Source organism: Epinephelus moara, chromosome 20, assembly GCF_006386435.1.
Source record: "Epinephelus moara isolate mb chromosome 20, YSFRI_EMoa_1.0, whole genome shotgun sequence".
Lineage (NCBI taxonomy): Eukaryota > Metazoa > Chordata > Actinopteri > Perciformes > Serranidae > Epinephelus > Epinephelus moara.
This window is the reverse complement of record NC_065525.1, coordinates 32,617,093-32,638,687: the sequence shown is the minus strand read 5'-3', so window position 1 is coordinate 32,638,687 and position 21,595 is coordinate 32,617,093. Positions and strand designations below refer to the sequence as shown.

General features: G+C 46.3%; 1 protein-coding gene across 3 annotated transcripts in view; it reads left to right on the top strand.

Moving 5' to 3' along the window:
* The window catches only part of plxnb2b (plexin b2b), a 178,753-nt gene that overhangs the window by 17,108 nt on the left and 140,050 nt on the right, over positions 1-21,595 (top strand). The window contains exon 2 of one of the 3 annotated variants that reach the window (XM_050072791.1): positions 12,938-13,140. The exons of 1 other annotated variant lie outside the window; for it this stretch is intronic. The gene's annotated coding sequence lies outside the window, so the exon portion shown is untranslated. The remainder of the gene's footprint in view (positions 1-12,937; positions 13,141-21,595) is intronic. One more of the 3 variants, XM_050072789.1, reaches the window with a different exon arrangement.

Sequence of the window (21,595 nt, the reverse complement as noted above, 5' to 3'; positions counted from 1 at the left end):
TTTCTGTAAACTTTTCCTACATGAGGATTTAGGTCATTTTTGAGGCTTATTTTTGTTGCTATACAGAGTTTGTCAGAGTCAAGGTTTTTATATATGTTGGTGTAAGGTTTTGGCATCAATTTCCCCTGAGAGCAGAGAGGGATGAAATCACAATAGTCCACACACTGCTTCACAGCTTCCGCCGCCTCGCTCCGTTCCCAGTCTCTGTCCCTCTCAGGCTCAATCAATTAATAAAGCTTGACATTTATTGGAGGAAACAAATAAAAACGCTCGGTTTGGGGATTGTCTCGTGTGCAAACCACTCTCCCATTTTTGTGTTTGTTTACATATCATTGAACGCCCTGATCCCCCGACAACAGCGCTGCCAAAAACACAGGCCTCAAAGGAATTCAGTTTAACGCTGTGCAAGTGCCTTTTCTAAAGGGCAGTGCTGCGCCTCTGGTTGTCGAAGTCTGTTTAGCAGAATAATCAGTGCTTTAATTAACAAAAGTCAGTTCAGAATATCAATTATAGTTTTCCTTTATCAGCAGTCATGTCACACCAAGAAACAATTATGAGTGATTGTGAGTTTCTATTGTCTCTTGCTGGTGATAATTAGTTACTTTGCTTATAGATTACATGTTTTTTCTTACCATAAATAGCCTCCCGCCCTGTCCTCTGCTCTCATTTCTTTTTCTGTTTTTATATTAATGAGTGGCCTTAAGCTCCCCCTTTCCCTCAAATCATGAGTTTGCGAGTCAGTCTTTGAGTGTGTTCTGTTTAAGAGAGAGGGCAGTGTGTTTTCATTCAGTGAGCCTTAGGGCCCCACTAACATTTTCTCTCAGTCTCATCCCAGTCCAGACACGCTCCTCGTTCTGGTATGACAAACATCTCAGAGGCGCCCGCTCAAACTAGAACTGAGCCTTGATGGCGCGCCATCACCTCCACGCACACACACTTCATTCAGTCACAGTTTCATACAGTCTAACTCCTCTTCTCCCCTACTTTCTGTTTATCTTTCTCTCATTGTCAAACACCCTCACACAAACACTCTCTCGGCAAGTCTCAGAAAACCAGGCTCTGGGGTTCCTCTTCTTCGCTGGCTGGGGTAATGACATGGTTGTGGCCTTCGCCGCGGTCGCTGTGAAACAACAGATCCGCTTCACAACCGCACCTTTCGCTGTCTGTTTATGTGGGGTGATGGAGTGTGTGCTGTCATCTGGAGGTGTGCCATCACCCTTAGCCTCCCGAAGCAGACAATGAGCAATGTTTCGTTTCACCTCATTTGTTCTCTTTTTCATTTCATCCTTATTTCTTTTCCCGTCTGATTGAAACAATCCTCGTGTTTTCACTTCTTCCCCATGTTTGGAAATAATTTGTCATGCTTGATTGTCACTGAGACATGACCAGAGTTTGGATCTCTTCCAGTGACTGCAGAGTTTTGTTTTTTTGTTGCATTTGCCGGTTGGCCCGTCCAGAGTGGGGAAAAAGGTGCAGTGGAGCCAATTATAGCAATGGGTTTTGTGCGCAGTAAGCGTAGCGTGGCGGTAGTGGGTGTGATGGGTTTTTAATGGGACTGAGCCACAGTCACAGATGTAAAAGCTTGTTGTTTTTGGTGATTGCAATGGTCAGTGTGTGAGAGGTGGGCATGCAGAGTACAGTCCACTTGAATCTGTGTCTGATTGTTAAGATCAAGCACCACTCAAAGCCAGATATTTCCCCACCACTATTTTAAAATCGCTCTTTCTGTTCCACAGATTTATAATTGAAACAAGAGTCACATTGTCAAGTTTTTTTTTTTTTTTTTCGAAAACCGAAATAAAAGGATTGTGCTGTTGGGGTTAACTGTCTATGCCTCTAGTCGTTTTGCTCACAAGCTCTGTTTGGTAGATATTTCCAAGCACTAAGTGGAAAAAGAGAATTGAATAACTCTGAGTTTTCATTTCCCAAACTCATAATTGATGCGCTTGTTGTTTGCTTATTCACAGAGGGGGTTGAAAGCAAAACTCATCCCCTGGAAAGTCTTCTTAGGATGTTATCTGTTGAGTAATGAAACTGTCCCTTCCTCCCTGCCTTTGCAGCCAGTGTGTGATTCTGCTTTTGGTTACAGGCTGTACCGTAAACGATATGGCTAAGGCCATTAGCTAGATCTTTGTCTGTTCATACTGCTGGCCCTTCCTGATAGCTTAAGTGTTTTCTGCTTATTAACCATCCTGTCATATGCTCTTTTGTAAGGATGCACATTAATCTAAATGCACGCAAGTACATTAAAATTCTTTACAGCAGCACACACTGAATCACAAGAGGCTTGATCAGCTAAGAAATGAATGAGAGAATGCCAGTAGTTTTTGCTTAGCTCAGTGTAGACTATCGAAGGAGTGATTTGTATTCGTGCTGCCTTGCGGTCCCCTGCCCTGTTTGCAGTAGCCAATCTGGACAGGGGGGTTGTTATCAGAAGGCCTGAATGAAACAGCTGCCTAGCACTCTTCACCACGGCTCCGTTCAAGTCCTTCCACGCCTTTTGAAAATGTCGTGTTCTGCCCGTTGTGTCTGACACACTGCTCGCTAATGGCTCCTGGCTGTGATCCAACCTTATCCCGCATTCTGAACCTGGCTTTGGTTGCATCAGGCCCCTCTCACAACTAGGAGACTTACCTGGATCATGCCAGCCAGCAGCCAGCTTCTGCTAGGGAAACAGCTTTCCACAGTGGTGGAGGCATTTGGAGGATAAGCCCTACCCCGCGGACTGCTCCGAGAGGGCATGGCTAGCACCTGCCACTGCTAACACGCTAATATTTAGCGACGAGAGGGTTTCAGCAAAGCCCTGTGGGTAAGCCACACCGGATTTTTCACTTCACAAACTAGCCTAGTCACATTGAAATGGCTTTTCCTACTGTTTTGGCTCTGCCCTCTCCCTGCCCTTGACTCGGGGAGCTGCATTTGAAATCAAGTGCACGTACAGACTTGTCAGCTCCATGTAGCCACTAGCAGCTAGCCTAAGTACATCACCCTTATCTGTGATGTCACTTGCTTCCTCCCCTGTCCATGCTTGTCTGAGCCGGGTCATAAGCCACCCCTCCCTCCCCTCTCTTTAGACCTGTCTGTTTGACTGTAATGCAGCCTAAGCCTTTTGTTGAGAAGGGCATTAGCCTATATTTGTGGGCATGGGCGCTTTGTCATCCAGACCTGGGAATGGCTGCTCCAGATGGGTGATTAGTCACTACTGTGTGTATGTGTCTTTGGGAGATTGTGAGAGAGCTGCCAGTGTGTGTATGTGACCTAAGATCGGTGTGATTACAAGAAGATGAGAGCGGGAGCCCAAATGAAGATAAAACACGGGCACTTGTATTGCCTCATGTCATGCGCTTCTGTACGTGTATGCGTGCACGGGCATGTGGTTCTGTGTTTATCATCTAATAGCCATCATCCCCCCCTCCCCTGTACTCACATCCCCAATGCAATCTCATCTCTAACTCTGACTCGGCTAGCTGGGCTTCCATCAGCGATTTTGAGTGTAGCTCTCATGCCTGTAGGCTGCCGTAATGATAGCTTTTGCAAAAAAAAAAAGCCCAGCTGTTTGCTCACAAAGTATGAGAATGAAAAGTGGAAAGGAGGAGGAGGATGAGGAGGAGGAAGAAGAAGAGGATGAAAGTGTCACAAGCCCTCTTTTGTACAGCTGCAGTCTCATACAATTTCATGGAGCAGACCTAACAAAAGCAAGAACACGTGCACCATGAAAGATTAATTGGTTGCTGTTAGCTCTAACTCTCATCATCACCTGCAGAGGCGAAGGTAGGGAATACAGAAAAGGAGCGTGTTGCCTGGTGTTGGCGAGGATAACAAGGCACCAGGGGGAAAGGCGTTTTTCTCTCTCTGGCCGCTGGCTGACAAAAAGTTTCCGAAGTCGAGCACACTGAAGTTAGAAATTGAAGCTGAGACGCTGCTGTTTCGTGCTCACCTGGTCTAGTTAGCACGGTGACGGCTCATCAGCTGGCACTGATTGCACTGCGGACATGGTTAACAGCCCATGTAGAGGTTGTGTGTGCGTGCGTACCAGTGAGCAAGCGTGTAACATTGTGTGTGTGTGGTACACCACTGTCCAGACACATCTGCCTGGCTTTAATTAGTTTTGCCTGGCACAGGGACCCACCAGTCTCTCTGGTGTTTAATAACAGCCTCGACAGTGGGCATTTATCAAGGTCTGAATACAGCTGAAGGATCGTGCATTCATTTGGCCAAAATCACTTTAAAGTTATTATGTTCTTTTTATTTTCTGAAGGTGGTTGCAAATAAGCTCCTGTTCCTCCCTCACGCTGGGGCATGTTGAAACACAAATCCTCTCTGCTGCGCATATTTTGGCTCCCTCTCCTTTGATTTCCTCCTTTTTTTCCTCTCTCCTCTCACTTCTCTTTTCTCGTCAGTCATTGTATTAATATGTCATGCGTCTGACCCAAATTTCCAGGCCCTTGAATGCTTCCAGGGCTCTTCCTCTGCCTTGTCCCCTCTGCTCTTTTTGATCAGATCCATCGTAGTGAGAAGCATCCCAGGCAGAGAGACCGAGGCCATGTTTCGTTGTCTCCTCAATCAGAATCAGTAAGCGTTCCTCGGGTGCAAACGGACCCGCTCCTAAATGCCTCCTCCTTCAAAGTGTCTCTGTCCTCCCGTCTCCTGCTTGCAGTGGTTTCTAATCAGGGCAGGAGATTTTCGCGGGTGAACCAATATGAGCTGACAGACACCCTCCCCTCCCTTAACCTATCTTCTCCCTCTTCTTCCCTTCCTTCCCTTCACATCTGTGAATGTTACCTGACGAGACTCATTTGTCAACCCCCTCCCCGACCCTTCTCTTTCCGTCTGCTTGCCCCAGCCACCTGATCCCTCCCTCCTGTTGTGTCCGTCAGTGCCAGCAGAGCTGAAGAGTCTGCTGTGTGTGTGTTTTGAGTGGGTGGGGAGTCGGAAACTAAACTGAGCAGAGCCGGGGTGCATACAGGTGCAGCTCCTCTCGCCGCCCGAGGGATAGCTGTCAAAGTCTCTTCATTTAGGCCCTCTTTCTTCATGTCATCCCCACTGTGGCCTTTATATGTCTTACTCTAGTCTAACTCAGGTCTGGCTAAGCACTCTTTTAGGGCACGGTGGCCCCAAGAGGCGCAGTAACCACGGGGAGCATCCCTCCGGCTGTTGCTCCAGCTGTTGCTCCATGCTTCCGTATTGTATGGATATTGTTTTTGTTATTATCTCTGACTTACTACAAGGACAATTTCCCCATAAGGGATAATAAAGATTTCTACTACTACTGTGATATATTGCATGCCAGAAGGGCCTAAAAAAGATAGTGAGGAATTCAAAAGCAGCAGGAGCAGCAGCTAACGTTGCCCCCGAGCTCCTCTTGCAAGCTGAGTGAATGCAAATGGACTTTTTTAAATAAAGCAGAGTTCCCCAGCCGTAATAGTCTGCATGCCTAGCACAATGCAGCACAGCCCCATATCCCCTCATTCAATTCCACAGCAACTTCCTTTTTGGGTGGGAATGGCTGTCTGATTCCTTCCTCTGTCAGCTCACTAGAGGAGATTGCTTTGATTTTGGGGCAGACTTGACCAGATTAAATAGAGTCGGTCCGGGCCGTGTGGACGGGTGGCTCCCAGCCATCGTCTCATTTGTGTTTCTCATTGTCGCCTGCAGCTCCCCTCCATTTTTGTTCTCTCCCCTTCCCTTTGTTTGCCTCACGCTTCCGCTCAGTATCTGGCCAACGATTGATAAGACCCAATCCCTGACAATGCTTGGCGCGCTGCACAGGATCGGTGGCGATGGCGCTCATGCATTGTGGCGAGTGTGTGTGTGTGTCTGTTCAGGCTTTAGGAGGGAGATGGGATGCGGCTCACGTCATTGTTTATCTACCTTTCCACTTCCAGATGGCGCTCAGCAGAAAGAATGTGCTTCTTGACACTCTCTCGTTTTCTCCCTCTCTCTTTCCTCACTCCATCCCTCCCTCCATCTCTCCTGTGGCTCACTCCGGTATATGGACTTGGTTTTAGGTCCAGAACACGCAGCATGAGGTGAGGGGGAAGGTGGTGAGAGAGCCAGGAAGGCAGACTGGGACTTGAGAGGGAGCTTGGAAAGTCAGGTGGTAGACTTTGAGCTTAGCCATATCTGTGTGTGTGTGTGTGTGTGTGTGTGTGTGTGTGTGTGTTAAGACATAGTGTGCGAACATATGTGCTAGTGATTGTACCTCTGAGACTGTCGCACTTTTTCTCGTCATGAGTATTTGCGAATCTGAATCACAATGCACGAGCGCGCTGGTGCGACAACACATTTGAAACACTTGACACATTTTTTTCTTCGAGGTCATTGAATCATAAAAATCTCGTCTCAGGCAACAATTGAGTCGGCCGGCCCCGGTCCTCTCGGCCGTTTGGATTGATGGACGGTCAATTCCGGCAGCAGGAGATAATCACAGCGTGTCAGCCTCCACCAATCCAGACTCTTATCTGTGTCTGCCCACTGCCAGCATGCCACAAATGACCACAGGGACACGCATTTCTCTTTATTGTTCCAAAGCCCTGAGGGAGGGAAGGTGTTTGTGCGTGCTGAACTTAGCTTTTGCAGGCTGCATCCTCTGCTGGATGAACACATTCACCTGAAGTGCACCTTCACCACAGGGGTACTTCAACAAAACTCACCTCCCTGTTTTGGAAAGTGCATACACTTATGATAAGGCAGCGCTGTTGGATGTTTTTTTTTTTTCACATTTTTTCTTGGCTGCCTTTTTAGATGAATTATGCTCTGTCTGAAGTGTCTGGCGATAAGGTTTTTTCCATCAGAGTCCTTACTCGGGAATCTTCCACCGCAACATGTCAATGGTATCAGGTTGTCCCATGGCACTGTGAGTTTTTTTTGTTATCTTTTACTTTTAAAGTCCTATTGCCTTCCATATCAAGTGTGATCAAAGAAGATTACTCCCCTGAGTGTTTAGTGCAACAATGGACTTTTGCGAAAGTCGCATTGTTTTCTTGCATCTGCTCTGCTGGCTAAAGGTCTTTGAGGGGTTATTTTTCCCAGCTGTGCTAATTGTGGCCTAATGGCGTGCTGTTATAGCAAAGAGTGGTAAAAAGCAGCCGGTCGGTGAGGAGGCTTGCTGCCTTTCCTGTGCGGGCTGATTACGCTGTCTAGTTAATGCACCCTCCTCAGATACAAATGGAGGGTGGTTATTGCATCAGGAGAGACAGTCGGCCTGTCAAAATCGCCCTCTCTAACAGACAAGAGAGGGAGATAAAGAGAGATGGAGTAGAGTGAGAGAGAATATATTCTGGAGAGCCAATTTCACTGAGGGGATAGAAGCGTGGTAGTGCAATTATGAAATATAGCTTTCTGTTTCAATAATGACCTTTTCTCCACAGGCTATATATAGGCCACCGTAAATGATTCAGAGAATGGTCCATAGTGTCGTGTAGATGATGGCCTATGGATTCCTTCGGAGAGCAACGACAGTTCCCTGTGAAAAACTGTTTCTCGATGACACTATGTTGAACAAGAATGGTGGAAATGACAGCTGGGGACACCGGAGGAAGCAGTGCAGGGCACTTCACCACTACGCCTTTCCCAAGTTGTCGTCCTTATGCTGCTGTTAGTCACTTCCAGTTCCTACACTCGGTATGTGAGTGTGGGAGTGCGCGCCTGTGTGTGTGTCTGCACGAACTCTACAGAAGGAAAAAGGGCACTCTTGTGTGGTCTGTTTTTCTTTCACCGTTATTAATCACCCGGAGAATCACAGGATTGTTCCAGCCCGAGATTAATTTTCATAAAAAAAAAAAAAATCTCCTTCAGCAAAACTTTCAGCAGCAAGTCACACATGAAAGCCCAGCGAAACATGGCCTCAGCACTGCCTGCCAGTTGTGCCAAACACCCACTACAGCACTGCTTACTATGCATCTGTCTGGATAGATACTCAGAGGTGGTGCAAGCCAGCCGCTCTCCCTGCAGCTGAGCCAGAGTTGGGGAGGAAAAAAAACCAGGGTCAGGAACTGAAGAACTTCTTTCTGACCTGCTAATATAAGAAACAGACACTAGTGGAATTTCAAAGCTCCTGTAAACCAGAAAACATGTCCGGCTGAGTTAAAAGCATACACAGGGACCTGAAATATTTATGCTTTACCACTTAGCTGCAGCAATTACACATGCTCATATGTATTAGCATGTTTACATGCACATGAGCACGTCTGCACTTAACGTTATTAAGAGGTGGACATCATGTTTGAAAGCCTGTTTTGTACGCAGCAGTCATACATCAATATAAAGTCCCCCTAAATAAGCATAATGTTTCTCTTGGATTTATGCAAACAGAAACTCTGGAGTATATCTCCTAACATCTGTATTTGGGCTGCAACAAATAATTTATCTATTGGTTTACTGCTCAGATAACAGTGACAAAGACCTGGTTTGTAATTTGTAGGGCTGTACTTGACTCAGAATTATGTCAGTCGAATCAGATTTGGCTGTTGAATATTCAGCCACTTGTTTCTCTTTTTCCAAATGCAGTTTGAGAATTTAAACGTTCAGTGTGACAGCGACATTCCTGTAATATCGTAAACAAGCTAACTTCGCTAACACTAACGCTAGATATCAAACAGAAGCCTGAAACTATATTGTATTAATTTGCTGTGACAGGCAATGTTAGATAATGTTATCTCAGAGCCTGAACAGGCAAAGCCTCTCTTCCTCTGGGCAGCTGCCTCGTTGTCTGCAGCTGCCTGTACCAAAGAGCAGTATGAATGCGTAGAGCACTCACTCTATAGCTAAATCAGGGGACTGGAACTTCCCCAGAAGTACGGTGCACATTGACGAACAAACAAACAAACAAAAAACACCCGACTGCTCGACTTGAAGGACTCTCAGGTGGCTGATGGGTCTCTGACTGATGATTCGAATCTCCATCTTTCAGGAGGCAGCCACAGTAATTTGTTCCTAAATTACATAGATAGAATTTGTCTGATGATTTCAACTTTGGCCATTACCAACAGAAGTTCGTGCAACTTGTTGTCAAGATCTCCAGGTAGACATTTTCATGCCGTCTTCATGTAAATGACCCTTCTTCTTTACCCATGAATGTTCAATGAAACGTCATCAACACTCCCACTCACTCAGTGTTCTCCAGGCAGTGACCTGCTCTTTTCTCACATAGGCTCAATTGGCCATTGCACAGACATTGCGTTCTCACATACTGTTCCTCCAGGTAATGTCTAGATAATTTCACGTTTGCAGTGCATGTGTGGAAGGGGCGTATGTTTCTTAATATAGCAGTGCTTGTTTCCTTCGCTTCTAATATGCTTGTCCTGATTATTTACAGTATGACTCTGGACTGTGACTCTGAAGCTCTCTCCTGTTGTAGCTATTCACAGTTTAATTAGTTTGGATTTAGAGAATTGTTTACAAAACACAGTAAATTAAATGAATCCGTTTATTTTCCAGCCCTAAAAACACTCACTTATGCACCTACACTCCACACATACACACACCACTGCACCCAGCAGTCGGTGAGGGGAGGCCCCCTGCGGTGCCAGTGTACAGCCCTGCCCGACTCCACACTTATTATCATGATTGCCTGTAAAAGGTGGCAGGACGCTGAGTCCATTCACTCTGTCAGACGGCTTCATAAAGCGGCTGCCAATGGTTCCCAGTGGGCCCTCATCAGCGGCAGAGAGCAGCGAAGCACCTCAGGACTTTGCTCTCTGAAGTGACAATAGTTTTCCTGCCGATAGAGGGAGAAAAGAGAGCAGGGGAGGGTAGAAAAACAAGATGGCCGCCGAGCAATAGGCATCTGTTGAATGCCTCATAGGGAGGTCATCCAGGAAGTAATGAGGTGAAACGCTGCAGTGGAGCAGTAGCTGTCAGTCACTTTGGACATTGTTGGGTTATAATGAGTGCCTGTTGTGAGTGGTAAGCACCTACACGACTAGGCAGCCTGGTTGAATGCAGACCACCTTTAGCCTCTTCCACCGTCTGCCTCTCTTCCGGTAATCTCCTTCATCCTTCATTCTTTTTTTTTCTCTTCCCCTCCTCCTCATTGAGAACTAGGCAAGTAATGCTACCCATGGACCATTTCCCGAGCATAATCCAACATCTGTCTTGCACACATCTCTTGCTTTGGCATTAAAACCTTCACCCCCCCCCCCCCCCCCCTCCTCCTCCTCCTCCTCCTCCTCCACCTCCTCTCCATCTTCCACCCCCCTCTGGTAGCCGTCACAGCCGTTGAACGATTTCCTCTCACTGGGAGGCTCCTCCGAGTCACTGTGGCAGTGTCAAACGAGGCTCCTATTTAAGCTCATTAAATGTTTCCAAGAGAATAGGAAATCAATGGTGCATACCGGTGCGCGAGAACTTTTCTCTTAATTTAATTTCCCCTCCTCCTTATCTGTTTGCACATCTCTCTCTTTCTTTTTCTCCTATCATTCTTGCGTCTTTCCAGCCTGTCGTTCTCCTTTAAGTGGTGGAGGTGGAGGTGGAGGTGGGGAGGGAGCTGAAGCGGTTGCCTTCAGAAACCATTTCGGACTCGTATTCGTGACAGGCACCATGGTGCGAGCCTGTCCAGACTTTTCAGTGTTGTTTAGCCCCTCACCGCATGGAGGACAATCGACTTGAAAGTTTTGCTCACACTGACCTCAGCCCCGGAGTTCCAGCTTTTGTTTCGGGCCATGCTGTTAAGGGAACAGGTTTCGACCAGAATAGAATGTTGCTTTGAAAACATGTAGGGTAGTAAAGCATGGGGATGTTTTGGATTGAGATGACCCCGGTTTACAAAACACCTCACGCTTTCTTTCCCGTTTTGACTTTCACCCAACTTCCTCTGTTTTGTCTGTCTGTGTCTTATGCTCATCGGAGGTTTTTCTTAGATCACAACGTGTGTGTGTTTGTGTGCTTGGGACTACATGTCTGGCAGGGCTTTGTGCTGTGTGAAACTATGCCTGGGGGCTGGGCCCACACCTTCTCTGGAGCTCCTGTAATTGCTCTTTTGGGGCCACGTCTCTGGCTCTGAGCCCGTCTCCATCACTCTCACTCTGTCTCTCTCCCTCGCTCTTTGGCCTCCTCCCTTCTTTTTTTTGCCCTCACTCTGACCCCCCTCCTCTCTTCTCTCCCTGCATGGCTCATTATGGCTGATCCCCACCTGCCCAATCTGGGAATTCTCTTTACACACACACACACACACACACACACACACACACACACACACGCACACACATGCAGAGCCACTCAGCAGTTTTCCGAGCTGCCTGTCGCTCGGATGGTTTGTGGTGCTATCTGCTATAAAACAGCTTTGCTAATACTGTTTGGCCGAGAAATGGAAACAATAGTGCCGTCACATTTTTTTTCCCTCCAACTGGTGCAAACAGACAGTTTCTCATCTCTGTTCTGGCTGTCGGAGCACCATTTTTCATAAAACCCTGCCCCTTCAACCCCAGCTCCTGCCTTTGTGTACACTATCCTCAGCCTCAGGCTCCTAACCACAGGCCTGGTCTTTTCCATTTCCATTCCAGCCCTCCTTCCAGGCTGTCACCCAGCAGCCCCACCATGCCTGTTCCCAGGCTAGGGGGCTTACTTTGAAGGATAATGGATCTGGCCAGTTGCAGCTGCTCAGTAGCAGGGCACTATCATAGGAGTTATCTAAGGGCCTGAGTGCCCTGTGATGAATGGCTGGGAGCTGTGTGTCTCCACCGATCAATAAGCCACTAGCACACAGATGAGCTAGATGCCCCCTCGCTCTCCGTCCCCCCCCCAATCCACACATATATCTCCCTCTCATAATCTCCCACTATGTTTGTGAACTTTTCCCTCCAATTCATGGCCTTGAATTGGGCCATTGATCTTTTATCCTTGGCTTGTTTTAAAGAAAGGGCCAGTATCTCCTCTCCACCCAAGCATGCAAGGTTTCTGACAGCACTTATTGCTACACTGGTGGCAAGGCGCACAAACATTACTTTAGCCTGATCGAAGGCCCGTAATCGGAGAGGGAGAGCGGAGAAAACGATGGAGAGAACAGTAGAAGATGCTGCTGCTGCTACCCCCACCCTGGAGCACCGTCCATCACAAGGCTGATGCAAGCGGATGTCCCATGTGGATATACACACTTGCAATGCAGACAAACACACGCGCATACACCAAGCAGTCTTTCTGTCAGGGCTCATTGAGCGCAACCTGTCCCAAAGCACCCAAACAGCCCCACCCAATCTGAATTGAAATAGGATGCTGTCAGTTTACTCTCTCCTTTGTCTCATTGTTGTGCACACATGTATGTGAGGTCTCTCTACACCACCAAAGCGTGTAAATCTGTATTTCTACTGCAGAACAACAGGTGTGTCATTGCTACTGTATGTGTTGGTTTTTGATCTATTTTTTTTTTCTTCACTCTGCCGGCGAGGGATTTGCGATGAAAAGAGCGGACTGGAAATCTCTCTCCTTCTCTCGCTCTCGCTCTGTCTCCCCTCCAGGGACTTTCAGTAGTCTGTATCTTCCTCTCTTCCTCCTCGTCTCTCGCCTCTCCTCCCACTTCGCTCCACTCCTCTCCCCCTCTAGCTCTGATCTTCTCTCTGATCCGCCGTTGTCTCTGTCACAAAGAGCAGATTCTCAGCCTGGTAATTGCATGTCTGCTGGCCACCACACCTGTTGCTGTCAGTGCAGCGCTATGGGAAAGAGGGGAGAGCTGCGCCCTCTGGCCTCTGTGGCTCTCACCCCCTCACCGCCACCTTTGCTGCCGGGTGTAAACCCACAGGGAGGCGCGAGTGTAATTCGGCGAGCGCGCACATGTGTGGCATGGGGTGCTCCCACAGTTGATTGTGTTTATCTGTAACCTTGAGCTTCACCTCTAGCGTGTGTGTCCGTGCAAATGCATGTGTGTGTCTTCTCAAACCTGGCCAGTGCTGACTCTCTCTCTCCCTAATCCTCTCCTCCCCCTCTCCCCTCTCCCCTTATCCAGAGCCGGGGCCCTTAATGAAGCTGGGGGTCAGCAGCAGTGTGCGGCTAATTGGCCAAGTTTGCCTGGGGCTCTGGCTGCCTGTGATTGAAGTGTCCAGTGAGGGCCCACTGTGCTGCCGCCGCTGTACCCTGCTCTGTTCCACTCCAACAGCCAAGACGCTCGCTGCACCCCTGTCTGCCTCTCCCTAGTGAGTAGCACCCGAGGTCATTCTATTTTCACTTACACTCCCAATACTTTGTCCAGTTTTCTTTCTACTTGTATTATTTTCACGCAACGAAGAGTCCTCAGGCTCTTACTTTTTTCTGAATCACTTGTCCCACATGTCATCCCATGTTTCTTCTTACAAACATTTATCTTTTGTGCCTCATTTTTCAAAGCCTCTCTCTGTCTCCTTTTTCCAGATCTGTATTTTTCTGTCTTTTTTTCTTTTGCTAGACTTTCATGCCTACTCTTGGTCCCAGCATTTTCTCACTTTCCTTGGCTTGTACCACCCTCACACTCTTTCTCCTCACTTGCCACAGTGGGATTCGGGCAATTACTACGGTCCCCCATTGGCCAGCTGCCAGGAAAAAAAAGCAACTTCCAGCCCGATTTCTCTCACGATGGGCCCAACAGTCCCAGGCTTGGCCAGGCTGTATCACACTGTTCTAAGTTAACAGCAGAGGTTGGAGGCGAAGGCGTGGGGGGGTGGGGGTGCCTCTAATTAGTCGAGCCTCCACTTTCTTCTCGTTAAGGCAGTCCTGGCTCCCATTGTTTGGCTGTCAGTACAAGAGTAGAGGTAGTAAGGCGATAGTGAGCTCTAGGGAAAGGCCTGAGCAGATAGGGTGTACAGAGCCGAGGGAAGGGGGTGAGGCAATAACTTTGCTACCCAGCAGATAGCTGACTATCTCACCTGGGAGATACAAGGGTCAGCCCCCAAGTGCCACCAATGAAAACACTTTTTGTTATTGCGCTCATAGAAGTGGAACATTGCTGGCTAGTAAATGGTCAACACTGTGTTTGTGTGTCAGGAAACAATGGTCCAATTATAAGTCAAGTCTTGCCCTACAAGTTAGGATAAGTTATATTCTGTCAAAACTTTTATTTGCACACCATTAGGTTTCTGTGCTTGTTTATTAAGGGCTGCAAGTAATTAAATTTGCTCTGATGCTCATTAAATGAAGATCCCCTGCAATTAACTGCTGCTGTAATCGTTTTATATAGACAGCTGTAAAAGCTTCTTCTGTTCATACTTGACTCGAGAGTGGAAAAACGACCACGTCTCACCATGATTCACTCAGTCGTTGAGATGAATGAAAAGGTGAGGAATGGGGATGTCAGTTTTGCTTAATTTTGTGTTCAATAGCCAGACATGACAGGTTCATTTTTAAGTAAAAACACAAAATGTTGTGAAATACAAGAGGCCTTTTCTTTTAGTCCGGTGCTTCAGTGACTCAGTGTGAGTTTAGCACCACATTTCAAACTCTATCCATTTAAAGGTTGTGAAATTTTAATGTTGTGTGATGTAAATATCTTGCCTTTAATTTAATTTTCTTAAGGCTTTGATGACATACAGCCGGTTAGCTGTGTTAACATACTGAAACATAGTGCTCACTGCCCACCCTCCAATCTCCACTGGTTAGCTGATGTTAGCCTTGGCTGCTCTGCACTGCGCACCAGCTGGGTCGGGCGGAAGCTAGCAAGTAGTGCTGCTCATTCGCGATTATGGGATGGGAACATGGTGGCCACCCTCCGATCTCCCCCACATCTTTATTTTTAGCTGTAAAACCCCTAAAGCATTGTTAAATATGATGGCACCACTAGCTGGGCTGACACCGCTAATGGCGCTAAGAGTGAAGCTAACAATGCTAAATGGGGTTTGCAGCTCAAAATTGAGCCACCTACTCGTCGGGGTGACCAAGGGGAGACCAGAGGGTGGACATGATGTTTCCACAGCAGCACTGTTGGGGCAGGACAGGGTTACTAGTGGTAATTATCGAATACCATAGACCGACATTCATAACCGGTCAGAAGTATTCTTGGTGGTTAACCAATTAACGGTTAACTGTTGACATCCCTTGTGAGGAATATTAACGTGACTGTACATGATGTACTGTCTTCGGGTTTACCCACTTCCTCCTAAACTGTTTCTGTGGTGTACTTTAAAACCCAAAGCTGCCACGAAGCCTCAGGACTTGCTGGTTTCTTAGTGTGCCACACTCGTCCATCTGTGAAGGGCTTAGTTTGACAGACAAGTCCTTTTCTCACTCATCTTCTCCATAATCAGCCGCTTGCTTAGGTCATAACTCTTGTGCTCCACTTTCCATCACATTTCCTCCAGTGCTGCATGCCTGCCAGCCTGCCCGCTGGTGTTAAAGATATACAAAATATGGCTCATTTGAAATGTAGGCTACCCTAGGTGGTTGTTCTAGCTGTGCTGAATTAATAGAAGTTGGGCGGAGGAACGCTTTCTTTTCTCAAAGTACTTAAGCTACACTTGTGACCCAAAACACAGCACATTAAAAATTCACACGTCTTATTTTTAGAGTTTTCTTCACTGTTTTTATCCCTTTGTTGTTCTCACGCTTCATCTCACCTCCCAGAAGATGGTGTAAATGTCATGGTAATGACATGCTTTTTGGTAACCATGAGGATTAGGAGGTGTCAATCATTCCTCCCATGAGGCTTTGCCTTGGCACAACCCTGGAGCAGAGAGGTACTTGGGGATGAATGAATTTAGATGCACAAGAGCAAACAAATCTCTTGTTTTTGTTGTCATATTTGCAACTTTCTGCGCGACGCTGACCTTTTTATCTGCTGTGTTACTTTACATACTTTGAACGTTAATCAATGCAGTCACCTATACAGCTCCACACTCCCACTCTTGTGCGAGACACTCGTTTAGTTTACCTTTTAAAGTGTCTTTCTTTGAAGAATATAGTGAAAATAGGTAAACAAGACCAGTTAATGGATAGCGAAACCTTTTGACGCATAATATTTCAAAGAGTAAGCCCAAACAAAATATTGTTTTTGAAAAAGGCTCCAGGTTTGTTTAAAATATTACTGATAGTCAGACCCTGACTGTGGCACTTTTTAAAGTTAAGTCAGGTTAATCTAATGAGGAGAAAGTGGTCCGACATCTAAAGTCCTTTATATGATACTTCAAATTAGTCAGAACTATGTATCCCCAGAGATGAGAGTGAATAATTCATTTGTCACACTGAATCAAAGAGATGATCCTAATGTCTGTGATCTGTTGAAACTGTCAGTGTGTCATGTCATCTAAAGCTCACTGCTATGATAAGGTCATTGGGGGAGAAAGTGTACGTTAGAAAACCTCATGCTGTGTTTGTTATTTTTTCTCATGAGTGTCATTTTTGTTTTCTCTGCTGTGATAGATGTATTATTCAATTCCAGGCTTTTAAAAATTCATCATCACCAAAGCAAGGTATTGCAGTGCCGGCATTAAAACTAACACCTTCAGAATGTGTAAAGGTAGTTAAAAATGCTGCTCGCTCCCTCCAGACGTACCTGCCAGATGATAAACCTAAATCACCGCAGGGCAGCACAGACATGAGGCCCTCATCGCCACCCCGCGTTCAGTTTTGCTCATCGAACACAGCAAATGCCACGTCCTTGCGGTACTAAAATAATATCAAACACCTTGTTCCTGACTCATCACCCCCCCACCTCCGAGCTCCCCCAACTCCAACGTGGTACTGCAGCCCTCCAGTTTTCCACTGCCCCCTGTGAATATCCAAGCTGTCGAGGCTGACTGGGCCGAACATTTTCTTGCCAGGGCACAGTTGGAACAGATCCGGCCTCCGGGCCACATATACCGCTCCACTCCAGCCCCTGCAAACAAAGCCTGCCCTGCGCAACTGTCATCTAAATGCTAAGCGCTTTGGATCGCTACGGTAGATTCCTTTTGTACATACTTAATCGTTTTTTTGAGACGGCTTGTCCTTTTGGAACGTGATAGCTTTACATGCTTTGCAGCTTGCTGAGCATGAGCTGCTGTTTGAGCAGGTTTTGTGATTCATTGAATTTGCACTGAATTACCAATAGAGAAAGGGTCTTTTGTTAATCAACAAGGTGTATGATTGCAGAAATCTGTATAGACGATGCAGGTGCTTTTTGTGTGGTTGCTCTATTTGAGGATTATGGGCTTTTCTTGACTCAGAGGCATACTTTTTTTTTGAAGCAACCAAGTGTCGTAATGGTTATTTTTCAGATGATGGTGTAAGACCTGTCTGCCAAGTTAATCGCCCATCTGCACCCTTGGTGGTTGAGAAATGTGGCCGTCAGGCTTTATAGGAACATAAGCTAAACAGCCAGTCCCACTTTAAGGGGAGGCGCATTGAGAGACAGACTCCAGACGAACCTCTTGAACAGTTTCATATCAAATCCACAGACATACAAATCTCCACAATGATCTGCCGAGTTCCTGCAGAATTCACTGGAGCAGGGATAGCAGAATTTCACACCCCCGCCTGGCCCCCTCTCCCCTCCTCTCAGCCATCACTGGATGACGCTTGGCAGCAGAGGGTGATGGGAAACATCTGCGAAAGTCAGTGTGTGTATGTGTGTGTGTATGGTTGAATACACTCACCAGATAAAGAATTGTGTTTTTATGTTATAATTCTTTTTGGAGGCATCTTTTACAATGGTGGCAGACGCGCCAATTATTCTAACATGGATCACACAGTGGAATGAATGAAACATGAACGTAGATATGACACGCAAACTGTTTCAGTAGTTTAAGGCTCCAGGGCTGATGTTTTTTGAATCGATTCTGCAGCCCCGTTGGCAGATAAGCGTGAGCAAATGGTAAAAAAGAGATGATAATGCACTTCCTTTGCAGCTAAATTACTTCCTGTGGCTGGCAAAGAGGAAGTGAAGGCAACCCCCCTATTGGCTTCGTTTTCCTATTCTTACTCCGTTTTCTTTGCACTAACAATGTTGTGTTTGCATGCTGACTATTATATTGTCAGGAAAAAACTAGGAGACAATGATTCAGCAGGTCCTCCGGATGCTCCTCTGCAGCTGCCAGAGATGTGACTGCTCAGAGTCACTGAAGTCTCTTTTATTTGGGTGTGCTGAGCAATATAAATAATGAAATGGAGCCAGTAATTGGTGGTTCTTGGTAATTAGGACCAAGCTGTCAGCTAGCAAAGTTGCAGTCTGATGGCGCTGCAGCAAGGGCAGTAATTACTATTATCTAGGGGGGGTTGTTGACACAACAATAATCCCATTCTCAACCAGGATAGGGGGGGCTTATGTTTACTGTCCCCATTTTTAAGAGGTTCATCCACAATGATGCAGCTGACATAAATCTGTAAGTATTTGTGTTTATGTCCGTCAAGTAGCGAACACCAAACCATTACTGTAAACAGAGAGGGAGACCCCCTGGCCTCGAATTTTCTGCTTGGTGACTATGTGAAGAGCTTGTCCATATTTTTCATTAGTCAAACAGTTAGACTTTTTCCCTGCAAGCGGTGTGACGCCCAACCATAAACAGCATTATCAACCATCTCAGCAGGTTTTCTAATACCCCTGTAATCCTGTCATTTCATTCATGGATACTGCCTGGGTTATTCTGGGCCTGGAGCATATCTGCCCGCCTGTCTCTGCTCCTCTGTGTGAGAGATTGGATTCCCCAACTCCCCACCCGCTCCGTTTTGCCACACACACTCGCGCAGGCACACATGTTCGCACCCGAGTTTTCGCTCATCTCTTGTCAGATCCCCAAAGTGTAAATGGGCTGGTCAGACCTGATGATATATAGGGTACAGAGGACAATGGCACCGTATGCCGTGTAGGGGATGATTCCTAGTTGTGGATAATAACTTGCCCCTTGACGAAGTGAAATTCTGCTCATCTGGCTCAAGACTTACAAGCGTAGCGTTTGCCCTGTGAGATGAAGAAAGTGAATTGCCTCAAAAGCAGAGTACCCAGGTGACATTTCCCCTTCCTGCTATCATGCAAAGTAATGAACCTGCCGGAGCCTCGCATGACTCTACGCAAGAAAGTGTGGAGCATGATGATTGGGTGAGTGGAAGGGGGCAGCTCTGGGACGTGAGGGTGAGTAAAGGGTAGACGAGTTGCTGTTTTCACCCAATACAGTAGCACACAACACACAAATTGCATCGGCTCTGAATTAAACATGTGGCACCTCGTTGCTTGAGGCGTGATGGACATTTAAACATATTGCAAGGCAGAGAAAATGGCTTTTTCAGTAGGTTATTTATGGTGAAGACATTATATTCATTTGATTATAATAAAACATCCATTATACTCTGAGTGAATGGCACGGAGAGGTGAGGCCGGCAGAGTGCAGCTCAATGTAATAACAATTGTGCGTCTGCCCTAAATGAGCCAATGAAAAGAACGTGTTCCTGAAGATATTAGTTTCCTTTGTAGGGGTGCTCAGATCTGGTGATATGCTTCGTGAGGAGTAATAAAGAAATATATCTGTTTTTATTGTGCCTTGGCGACAGAGTTATGTTTAGAGCTAGTATAAAGAGCTGGAACATGGCGTAAAATGATATTATGGCCCATTAGGTGGGGGCCCGAGCTAAGCGTCGCTAGCGGTAACCAAGGACTGGGGGTAATGGGGCCGCGGCGTATTGTCTGTGATCTGCTCTTTCACTTCTCGCTGATTGAATCGTCTACATCACTGGCACTCCATCTCCTGGGGAACCGGAGTAGACGAGGTGATTTTGGCTGAAGACATCACTCAGTCAAACCTGGGAGATAAGAGAATAGGGTGGGGGAATTGGAAGGAGGGTAAAATGTAAAGCAAAGGTGACGTTCAGGAATTATTGCGAGATTGTTGTGCAGAGCGAACTGTTCCCAAGGTGTGTGGATGTTTCATTTTGGAATAGAAATAATCTTGTACTTTATTGCTGCGCATAGGGTCTCTTGCAGCAAAACAACAATAAACACGGTTTACTTTAGTTGGATTTCTGACTGAAAACAGAGGAAAATATATCTATTCTGCTGCTCTTCTCTCACGTGGTTTCGCCCTGCAACACAGCTTTAACCAATGCTCTCAGTTCTTAGTCTCCTGACCTTGTATCTCTGTCTCTCTGGTGTGAATCTCTACAGAGCTGGCCCTCTACTGCTGGAGCTTTTCCCCAGTGGATGTCAATGGAAGGGGTTGGGATCATATTAAGGTGCTGTTCAGTCTGGCAAAACCTTTAACGTGCCCTTCCCTGGGGATCCACTCCCACTCCACATATTGTAAGGAGAGGTCTGCAGTGGTTGTGAAGCAATAAATTAGCATACCTAGCTCCAGGCCCGTCTACACCCAGAGCCCCGCCTGTAAACTCAGCTTCACCTCTACTCCTTGTCAACCTACACCCTTCCAGTGTTGAATAGGCGAAACATTGTGTTGAGCGGCATAGTTTATCTGCTCTCCTGCGCAGCCAGCATGGGGGCTCGGGAAGTAATCTGAACCGAGCAGGCAAAAAAATTCCAGGCATCCTGAATGGAACCAGATGTGTGTTTTTGTCCGCTCTGTCTCATGCGTGCTCTTGGTAACTTGCACACAAGAAACACAGACGTACGTGTATGTGCTTCTGGGTGTATACTCACACACACATGCGTACAATAACAAAAACCCTGCAGGGCAGTCTGGCTTTCATAACAGGAGTAGATGATATGATAAGAAACGGGATCGGCCAGAAATGGCCACTGCGGGCTTGTTTATGTTAGCGTGGCCCTTCCTCCCTCACATAGATTACCACTCCGATTGTGCTGCAGCTACATGCTTGTACATGTCGAGCTGTATTGACCCAAAGATGAGCAACACACACGTTTCCGTCAACATCTTTGAGACAGTTTGCCACGTCTGAACTGTTTTTTCCCCCTGCATGTGTTATTTTGTTTGTTGGTTTGTTCTTTGCATTTTGTGACAATCGTTTAAATGAAAAATAGTTAACTGAAACCTCAGGGGAGGAGGTGGTGGTACAGAAATAACAAGAACAACACTGTTTTGGAGGCTATGAGTATTGATTTCATTTATAATTTCTGAAACTGACAAATACAGTACCGGGCATGCCATTCCCAACAATTGTTATGTAATGTATCATGGGAACACTGAGGAGGTTATACAAGGGAGGAATGGATACCTGACTAAAATATTGTTTGTAGCCAGAGGAAAAGTTGAAATGAGAAGCTGGTTGAAAGTCCAAAGACAGAGGAGTGGCTTGATATTTTTCAGGAAATCTCTTGAATGGAAAAATTTGCCTACATTTTGAGATGTTGGACAAGAAGCCTTATCGTACTCTTTCATGATAGATGTTAAGACTGGTGAGAGCAGGAAAAAACACAGTTGTAACAAACAATATTAGTGACTATGTTTACATGCACATTTATATCCCACTACTATTCCAAACATGACAGTACTGTGAATTTGATACAGGTCTTTTAAACCGCATATTCAGTAGAGCTGCCCCCAACTAAGAATTTTCCTAGTCGATTAATAGCCGTCATTTAGGGCCATTAGTCGACTAGTTGCCCGCATGTTTACAATATTGATTTAATTATTGGATAATATAGTTTGGGTGGGGCAACACAATACATTACAGAGAAATACAAAACCGTACTAATGAACCTTCATTAATATAGGCCTATATTTTATCTACAAGTGCACGTCACACACTGAGCGAGCCG